Raw genomic sequence first — 9,657 nt, forward strand, 5'->3', positions numbered from 1 at the left:
GCAGGAATGGTTTTGATAAAGTTCTACAGTATTAACAAAACGTGCTGTTACCTACTGCATCCGTGTGTGCTGGATTAGTATCGTGGAAATATGAAGGTAAAAACTTGATTAAAAAGCCTTCAGGTCCTCTGCAGTGGGGGTCCGCTCCGATGCAAATGTCAGTGTAGTGCGTCACATTAAAGCCACAGTTGGTTGCTGAAAAACCCCGAAAAAGACGATATTTACAAAAACATAACTCATCTACAGCCTTAGTCTTCTTAAAGCGTCCGAGCAACGACTTTGGGAGCGGAACGTTCAGCGAGTCACAGCCGACAGACAGACGCCCCACAGAGGGCAGAGAAGCCAAGTTCGTCCGCTGGTGTCGTGGCGGCTCCGGTACTTCTCTCGGTCTGTCTCCTGTGTTGTTTGTGTCCGGATCTGCAAAACGCTTCAGAAATGCAACAACCTCACTCAAACATCCTATGTGCTCCTCCGTATCACAATCCAGTCCGCTCCTGCAACCGCCGTTTCGCTCCCAGTGCTTTGTATGGTGCAATAAATCCGCTGCGGTTCACAGTTATTACTCATTTTCAAGCCACGGGTAAGACAGTAGCTCCTTCCTCTGCTCTGAGCTCCTCTCTAAGCGATGACTCGACAAGGCGACGGCTGGGCTTTCACAGAGGATACAGGAAAAGAGCTGCTCTTTCAAAATAAAGCCAGCGTGCTTCTATCACAACCTCCAGCTGTGACCCAGCTGTTACTTGTGAAGAAGAGTAGATATATATAATCTTTTCTCTGGCCCGGAGCATCAGCTGCAAGCTTCTAAGTGTTCGGTGACCTACTGATGCGGTTTTGTAGGTTGTATTTTTAAACCCAGGTTTTTAATTTAGTTTTCTTCTTCTTGTTTTCCTTCTTCTCTTTTAACCAGCAGATAATTTGTTTTCACACTGACTAAAATATTAGGACGGGGTGGGCTGTATTATGTTTGTTTTACCTTACCTATTGTCCTACAATTACAAACTAACCTGTTCTGTACTATATAAAGGACCATGATACATTACTGAGCAAAAGATCATTCACTGTATAAAACTTAATTGTTTTAAGTAATAATTTAAATATTTTGATTAAAACTGATATGTTAAAAACAGATGCCATGCATCTAATGACCTAATAATCTCTCTATGCCAGACTCATCGATATAAACTTGTTGAATAAGCTATATGTAAAATATATTCATTTACTAACTGCCCGTTTAGTTGCATAACAAATATTTTTCACTTAAGTTGCAAATTGTCAATCCACACTCCTGAACAATATGTTGCAAGCCAAGAATGATCATTTTATTTTGACAGGTAAAACTGGAACATCAGCCAGAGTCAAACTCCAGTATCGTGGCCAGACAGCTGCAGTGTGGACCAACACATGCCGTTCATCGTGCTTTATTTTGTGTTCTGGTCTAGCCAACTTTTCTAACATTTCATAATCAGTGCATTTGTGTATGTGGACATTCTATTTTATTCTAGCACTTCAAAAATGACCATTGTAAAAATGCAAAGAAGAGACCGAGAAAGAAAAAGAAAGAACAAAAAGGGGGAAAAATCTGGATGGGCTGTAAACCTGATCAGAATAAGTGGGAACGGTATGTAACATCAAAATTTTGAATGGACATAATGATTTGGACTTGTGTCCTGTATTACACTGAAAACAATACAGCACATTATTTAATGTGATACCTCATCAATTTTATTCTTTGTTCAAAATAACCACTTATTTCAATTCTGATGCCTGCAACACATTCCGAAATAAACTTGAACTTCAAACCAGCAGCCATATTTCTGCTAAGGTTTACATTTACAAACACCTACTTTTTGTCTGGACACCAGACGTCTCACACTTTCATCATGCAGCTCTTCAGAAACTCTCCCTCGGTAAATGTCCGGGCTGATTTTCTTTTGTCTCGTAGTGCCGTCTTAGGTTATATTCCTTAATTACAGCCACATTAGCTCCACAAATAAGACACAGGTTTACCGACAATGTCAGTAAACATATACTCAGCCTCCCACCGGTTTAGAAAGGCTCTGTTTTCAGAATCAACTTTTCTCTTGGCCATTGTTAGGGGCTAGCTTTGACTTGAAATTAGGGTTGTATACATCAACAGACGCTTGATTGATACAGGAATGATCACAGGTAGCCTATCGTTCGGTAAGGCAGCTGTTGCTCTGCATTATGGGATTTGTAGTTTGTGTGTTATCGATGCTTCATATCGCCGGGCCATTAAAAAAATGATTATATAAAATGATCTCGCCGGATGTGAGTTTGACACATGTGGCGTAAAGGGTAAGGGCGCAAGCCTAAGCTGGACTGTGCTCTCCAATCCCTCAGATGGCACTGCAACAAGAATCTCTTCTATGAGCGATATAAGCACATGGGCTCATGATTACTTTGGCACCCCTATTTCAGGCACTACAGTATGTATTTACATCCATAAATGCTACCTAAAATTGCACTATGCCAAAAGGAAGCCCTATGTCAGTATTGTCCAGAAGCGCAGTCGACAGCTTTGGAACTTAGAGGCATCTGGGATTGACCATCACACAGAGGAAACGTGTACTGTGGTCAGACAAATCAGTATTTCAGGCCTTTTTTGGAAAGAATGGAAGCTGTGTGCTCCGGACAAAAGATGAAAAGCACCATTCAGCAATAAGTCCAAAAGCCAGGGTCTGTCATGGTGTGGGGTTGTGTCAGTGCCCTTGGCAAAGGTAAGGTACATTTCTGTGATGGCACCGTTAAAGCTGAACAATAGACAGAGATTTAGGAGCAACATATGCTGCCTTCAAGACAACATTTTTTCCAGGAACACCCATGCATATTACAACAAGACAATGCAAAACCTCATACTGCACATTACCAAGGTCTGGCTGTGGAGGAAAGGGTGTGAGTGCTGGACTGGCCTGCCTGCAGTCCCTACCTGTCCCCAGTAGAGAATGTATGGCACGAATGAACAAAGACCCAGGACTGTTGTACACCTTAAGACTTATTTGCAGGAAGAATGGGAGAAAATTACACCTGACACACCTAATCACTTCATGTCCTCAGTCCCTAAATGTCTTGTAAATGCTTTACTTTCCCAATATATTTGGAGTGTGATGCAGGCATCAGAATTGAAGTGAGTGTTTATTTTGAACAAAGAATAAAATTAATAAGGTATCACATCAAATAATGTGTTGTTGTATTGTTTTCAATGTAGTACAGGACACAGATGATTGACAAATCTCTATGTTCATTTTTAATGTTCATTTTACATACCATCCCAACTTTTTCTAATAGGGAGTTGTGGACTAATTTATACAAATATTGTTTCTTATCAAATATAGCTGTGATCTAAGTTTCCATTGTTAACTGCAAGATAATTTGCTCAATATTGCTGCAACACAATCAGTAAACACTCCTGAAATGATAAATTGAAGTATGTTTTCATACCTGCAACTTTCACATACTCCAGCACATGTTTAGCAGTAGGCAAGGATGCAATTTAGGTCATGAGCTTCTTGTTTTGGGTTTTCACATGACCATCAGGAGTTCAGTGTTGTAGCAGAACATGAATGAGCCCATGTGTGTGAATACAGAACACACCATTCAATCACAACTGTGATTCCTGAACTGACTTGGTGTGGTAATCCTTTGCCTGTGTGCTGCACAGAGTTCATCCTGTACTTTGCTTAATGCACTGAAACAAAATGCAAGGTTGCCACAGCAACATGACAATGAGTCAGGACTGAGCAAAACACTTTTGGAATGTATCCAAAACATCATTGCATGCATTAAATGAATACACTGTATGCTCTATCTTACATGCATGCCACCAGTCGAGTGGTGAATGCAATTAATATTGCATTTAATGTATAACTGTGTCTTTATTGTTTTTTCACTTTTGTCCATGCATTTATGAATAATCATATATTAAATTAGAAGCACAAAGGTCATGTGAATGTGATTTGGAAAAGATTGATTGAACAAAACATTGTCCAGAAAAGTGTGCAGTCAAACACCTTGGCATGTAGGCCAAGAATTCCTTCAGTAAATACATACAGACACACACCTTTGCCCCTTTCTTGTTTAGGCTTAAAAATGCCACTGACTGTCAGAACAACTGATTTATTGTACTCTCTCTCACTGTCTCTCTTGCTCTGGCTTTTACCTGTTGACCTGAATGCCAAATACTCGCTTACATACTAGAACAAAACCTTTTGACCCAGTCCAGTGAAATAATATGCACGTTCGCCACAGAAACAAACTTTAACAGCAAGTCATGACTGAATCTGGAAACTGGAATTTATTCTGGCGTTGCCATTCTTGTGTGAACAAGTCATTTTTAAATGTCAGTGTAATGCCTTAAGTCTAAATTTATTTATAGCTTTTCAGTCTATTGATGCTTCCTAATGGCTGTTCATGGTGAAGGCAGCCACAGGCCACGTATGCTCAAAGAAGTAGGCTAACAGGTCGAGTTAGCCTGACTGACAGCTTAAACAACTGGAATTCTTGACCTGAGAGTTTCTGACAACATAAGTTTTCATTCACTGTAATAATAAAAATGTCAATTTATGTATTCTTCTTTCATCATTTTCTGTCATTGGCCCAGCAACCTACTGCAGTTTTATTTCCCTTTCCTTCAGACACAGTAATTGCAAACTTAACTGGCTTTACTGCGTTCAACTTGTTTTTCCATCTTCCACAAAATTCTGGACGGATTTTATGAGTTCTACAGCACTTTGGCATGAATCATAGTTGGGTTTCTTGCTGTTGTTTTTTTGTTGTTTTCGTTTTAAGATAGTAGATGGTCCTTGGATGCAGAATAGAGTTTACAGAGTTTGTAATTCATGGGAGCGTTAATGCCTACCAAGCTTTAGCAATTATATTTGCATAAAACTGATTTATGGACTCATTCTGACTCAAAAGTGGTGTTCCCGTCTAGCACCTTTACATTTTTTTTCTATGGCAGTGGTGGGGAAATTTAACAAATTGAAATGTTCAATTCAAATTCCTTGACTATATTACATTCCTGCCTGATATACAATACTCTCAGTTGAACCTTCTGGTGAAGAAACTTTATCATGTATACAAAAATCATTTCCATTTATAATATGTGGTTGTTTAAAGTGTTGCAGCATAGTTTGTATCACTACTTCTTGTTCACAACTTTCCTAGCACCAGATAATAACAGTGATTTCTGTTGGTTATAATGGATATGGTTGTGTTAAATAAATGAAAACATATGTCTGGTTCTGGTCCTGCCCTGCACACACACACACACATACACACACAAGCAAGCAAAAGAGGAAGCTTGAGAGTCAAGTGTAACCCAGAAAATGTTGCAGCGAACTATGCAAAGAAAGGCTGCTGACATGGGGGTGTGTGTATCAGTGCAGGTTATTTTGCCTCCTAAATCCAGCGGGCAATTATGCAAACTCTTCATCTGCACTTCATCTGACATCAAACAGTTTTAAATGGGTGAAATGTAATTTCACAAAAAAGAAGTTTTTTGCATAGAGTTTCATATTTTTTTTAGATCTGTCAGACTATTTGAACCTTACCGATTTCCCCATAGTTTCTGTCTGTGAATGTCAGTGAATGTTAAAATAAATATGTTTTTGGTTTATGCCTCTATTTCTGTAGTTGTATGTGATATGCTCCTTTGTTAAAAGCCCTCTGGGACCTGCGTTTATGGAAGTCAATGAGAATCTGCACTTCCTAACAAGTTATAACAGGTTGGAGTACTTGTCAAAACTCAGCACTGATAGAAAAATTAGGGCCCCTTATCTCTCTTTGTGCATGTCTTTCTCTAACATAAACAAAGAAACACTTCTCTCTGTGTGATCTTTCACAACCTGTCTCTCTTCCCCTGTATCTCTTTTTCTCAGTTCTTCTTTTTTCTTTTCATTTATAATGACTGATTAAACATTGTAACACATCTTAGGCACATTAAGCACAAGTACAGTTTGACAGTAATAAAGGAGTATGATAACAAATTAATAAAAACTAGACTGTCTTTAATACAATAAATACTCATTAAAACATTTAATACAATTATCAAAATGTAGTTACAGTTAGTCTACCTGAAAAGCAAAACAAAAAATGTGTATAATTTACTTTACTTCCTGTCTTCATGGCATCAGTTCTTATGTGTGACACATCCAGTATGTACTTTATGTAAGTGCACAGTACATTTGGAGACATTAAATTCACTTATTTGAAAGTGAAATACAGTAAGTGGAATGTTGTTGGAAGCATGAGAAGTGACGACAACAGGAGAGGACTGATTAAAATCAGCAAAAAGTTTACTGAATGTCTGATCACAGGCCTTACAGCACTGGGATCAGAGAGATAGAGCTCCCGCAGGAGTTCCATCCACTGACCCTGAATTAAGTTCTTACAATATATTTTATCTTCTTGGGCTGCTCCACCTTGGACAGGGGTGCAACCTTCAATAGTTTGTGATCCTATTGGTCGTTTGGTGTGAGCCAGAGTTCGCACTTCCATGTTGAAATATGGTAAATCTAGGTATGTGTGTGTGTGTCTCTCTCAGGTGGCAGCTTGGTCGTAATCAAGCGCACAGAACAATGGGTTGTCTGGGTTGCAGGCCCCCTGTGTGTGTGATGCTAATAAGTATGCTAAACTGGCCAAGTGGTCATCTCAGGTTGTAGCCCCCCTGGCTGTGTAAGACACCCTCTGGTGAGGCAAAACTTGGGATATGCTATGTGGGTCTAGGTGTGGGTGTGAAACGGGCTAGCAGGGCTTTGTTAAAATGTAAATAGGCTGTCTGGTTGCAAGGAGATGCAGACATCCTGTCTCTACACAGAAGTTACAGCAAAATGTTTCTACCTCAGTATCACTTGATTCTTTCTCATCAATACAATTGTAAGTTACAAGAAAAATAAATGCATTAATAACCAAAGCTCAGTAGTTCTGGACAATCATCAATACAGCTGTAATATGTATAAACAGGGAAAATAAAGTTATGAAAGGTAACTAAAGTTATGAGAAGTAACTAAAGCTTATAAAGTAACTAGAGTCTATAAGACTCAAATCTTACGGGAACAAGGAGCTGATATTTCCAAAATAGAGTGTGCAGGGCCTCTCTAGATTTTGACACCTGTGGCCAATTGGAAGTTGGCTGTGAGTGTCTGTTGTGGGAGAAAATTGTTCTTTAAAAGCACAAACAACAAATGGTCATTTGAGAATCATTAAAACACCCACTGATATAGATACTGAATGCAACTATGTTGCACTAAAATTTGACTTCATGTTATTCTACCTCTTCTTCACTCACACACAATGACATTCAATACCCAGAGTTTCTTAATACAACTTAATTCATCAAGTGGAGCAGCTGGTCGAGCGCCTTGACTGTGAGCACTTCAACAGAGTATTACTGCAGGACAGACAAACACCATTCTTGCTTTAAAAATAAGATTGCTTCTTCTTTTTTCTCTGTATTGAATGTGACAAGTCTAAACTCTCTTGAGTTATGATTGTCATGCCAGTAACTCAGTGGTGCATGTACCATATGTGTGTATGAGTGTGTGGGTGTCTCTGTGTGTCAGAGGATGTGCTTTAAAAGATCCCATGTTGCAAGAGTGAACCTGTCACTTCCCTTCTCTGTAACACTCAAAACAGCTCTCTTTCTCTCATGCTAAAGAGAGACAGGCTGATTTAGCCTTACAATAACTTTGCAATAAGGTGAATGGAACCGCTATGCACACTTGACCATAAAGTGCATTGTAGGATATATAATGTTCATGCTGACGTTTGTATGTAATATTCAGGAAACAATTCATACTACAGTAGAACAATGCTGCTGTGTGCAGACCACAAACCTTATTCATTAAAATTTGCCATTAGAATTTAAACAACACTTATAAATGTACAGTTACAGTGTATTGATAAACAATTTTATCCCTAGACCGGTATTTTCACCAGGATATTTTCTGTACTTTCCAGATCTGCACAAAATCATCATGCAGTACATCCTTATACCAGGTAGTGTCACTAAAGAGTCCAGTCTGTCACTAAGTTATATCTAGTTTGACAAATTTCACCTGATCTTACTGTGCACTTTCATTTGCCACTTTCTCCTTTGCTCTGTGGTCCCATATGTCTCCCTACAGACCTGTTAGAAACCCGTTATTCAACTCTGGCCAAACATAGCTACATATGTTCTCACACCCCCTGGTAAAAGTCCAAATTGGAGGCAATTAACACTCTGTAAACGAGGTCTCTGTGCCTGTGGGGAGACAAGCAGGTTAAATATGGGACAGTGGTTTGTTCTCAACTGTAACTGTATAAAAGGGAGGAAAGGAGAGGAGAGGAGAGGAAAGAAAGACAGATATGATTATATATAGAAAATCAAAAATTAAACATGATGATAACATACTGTGATCTCGTGCCATCAGAAATGTGTTTATTTGGTCATGTTTCTAACTTGTTTGTAGTTTAATATAATGGATTACCCGTGGGACAAAAGATAAGTACTAAAAATAATCTGTTTGATTTTAATAATAATAATAAACTTTATTTCTATAGCACTCAACAACTCATAGGATCCCAGAGTGCTGTACAACAGAACAAAACTATGGACAGGTAAAATCCTAAGTCAAAATAAGACTGCAAACATAAAAACAACAGATAAATAAGAACCAGAGGAAACCCAGAGCAAATTTAAAAAAATAAAAACAATCCATATAAACATACCCTTAAATGAAGAGAGCCAATTTATGCCTCAAAAGCCTGCCTAAAGAAAAAGGTTTTTAAAGCCGACTTAAAAACCGCTAGCTTCGACTTCAATCACACCTCTAGCAAAAGGGAATTCCAAAGTCTTGGGCCATATATAGCAAAGGATCGAGCACCCCATTTTTTGTATCACGATTGCGGGACAACTAAAGACAAGTGTTCTGAACAGTGCAAGGCTCTTTGTGGCACGTAAATTGATAGCATGTCAGACAAATAAGGCGGAGCCAGGCCGTGGATGGCCTTAAAAACGAATACCAGAGTCTTAAACTTAACTCTATACTCAATGGGAAGCCAATGAAGGGAGCGGAGAATTGGGGTAATGTGGGCAAACCTGGGCGCATTGACTCGAAGCCAGGCTTCTGAATTTTGAACTAATTGTAATTTCCGGAGTAAACACTGAGATACCCCAGCATAAATGGCATTGCAATAGCCTAGACATGAAGTGATAAAAGCATGGATGGAGAAACTCAGAGCATCATGGGCCCCCCAGCAGCCTAGGCCTATAGCAGCATAATTAAGGGAAGGCTTAGTTATGCTTATCAAAGCTTTATAGCTTTATCAAAAAAGAAAGTTTTAAGTCTAATCTTAAAGGTAGAGAGGGTGTCCACCTCCCGAACTGAGACTGGGAGTTGGTTCCATAGAAGAGGAGCTTGATAGCTAAAGGCTCTGCCTCCCATTCTACTTCTGTGGATTCTAGGAACCACAAATAAACCTGCACTCTGAGAGCGAAGTGCTCTGTTAGGATGATAAGGCTCTACAAGGTCTTTAAGATACGATGGAGCCTTGTCATTTAGGGCTTTGTATGTTAGAAAAAGGATTTTAAATTCTATTCTGAATTTTACAGGGAGCCAGTGGAGAGAAGCTAATATGGGAGAGATATGCTCTCTCTTG

General features: G+C 39.1%; 1 protein-coding gene across 1 annotated transcript in view; it reads right to left on the reverse strand.

Moving 5' to 3' along the window:
- The window catches only part of wnk1b (WNK lysine deficient protein kinase 1b), a 100,360-nt gene extending 99,685 nt beyond the window's left edge, over window positions 1–675 (reverse strand). Inside the window, 1 exon segment of the mRNA XM_020599626.1 lies at window positions 52–675. The gene's annotated coding sequence lies outside the window, so the exon portion shown is untranslated.
- Between the last annotated feature and the right edge of the window lie 8,982 nt (window positions 676–9,657).

Source organism: Monopterus albus, unplaced genomic scaffold (genome assembly GCF_001952655.1).
Source record: "Monopterus albus unplaced genomic scaffold, M_albus_1.0 scaffold41.1, whole genome shotgun sequence".
NCBI classification, from domain to species: Eukaryota; Metazoa; Chordata; class Actinopteri; order Synbranchiformes; family Synbranchidae; genus Monopterus; species Monopterus albus.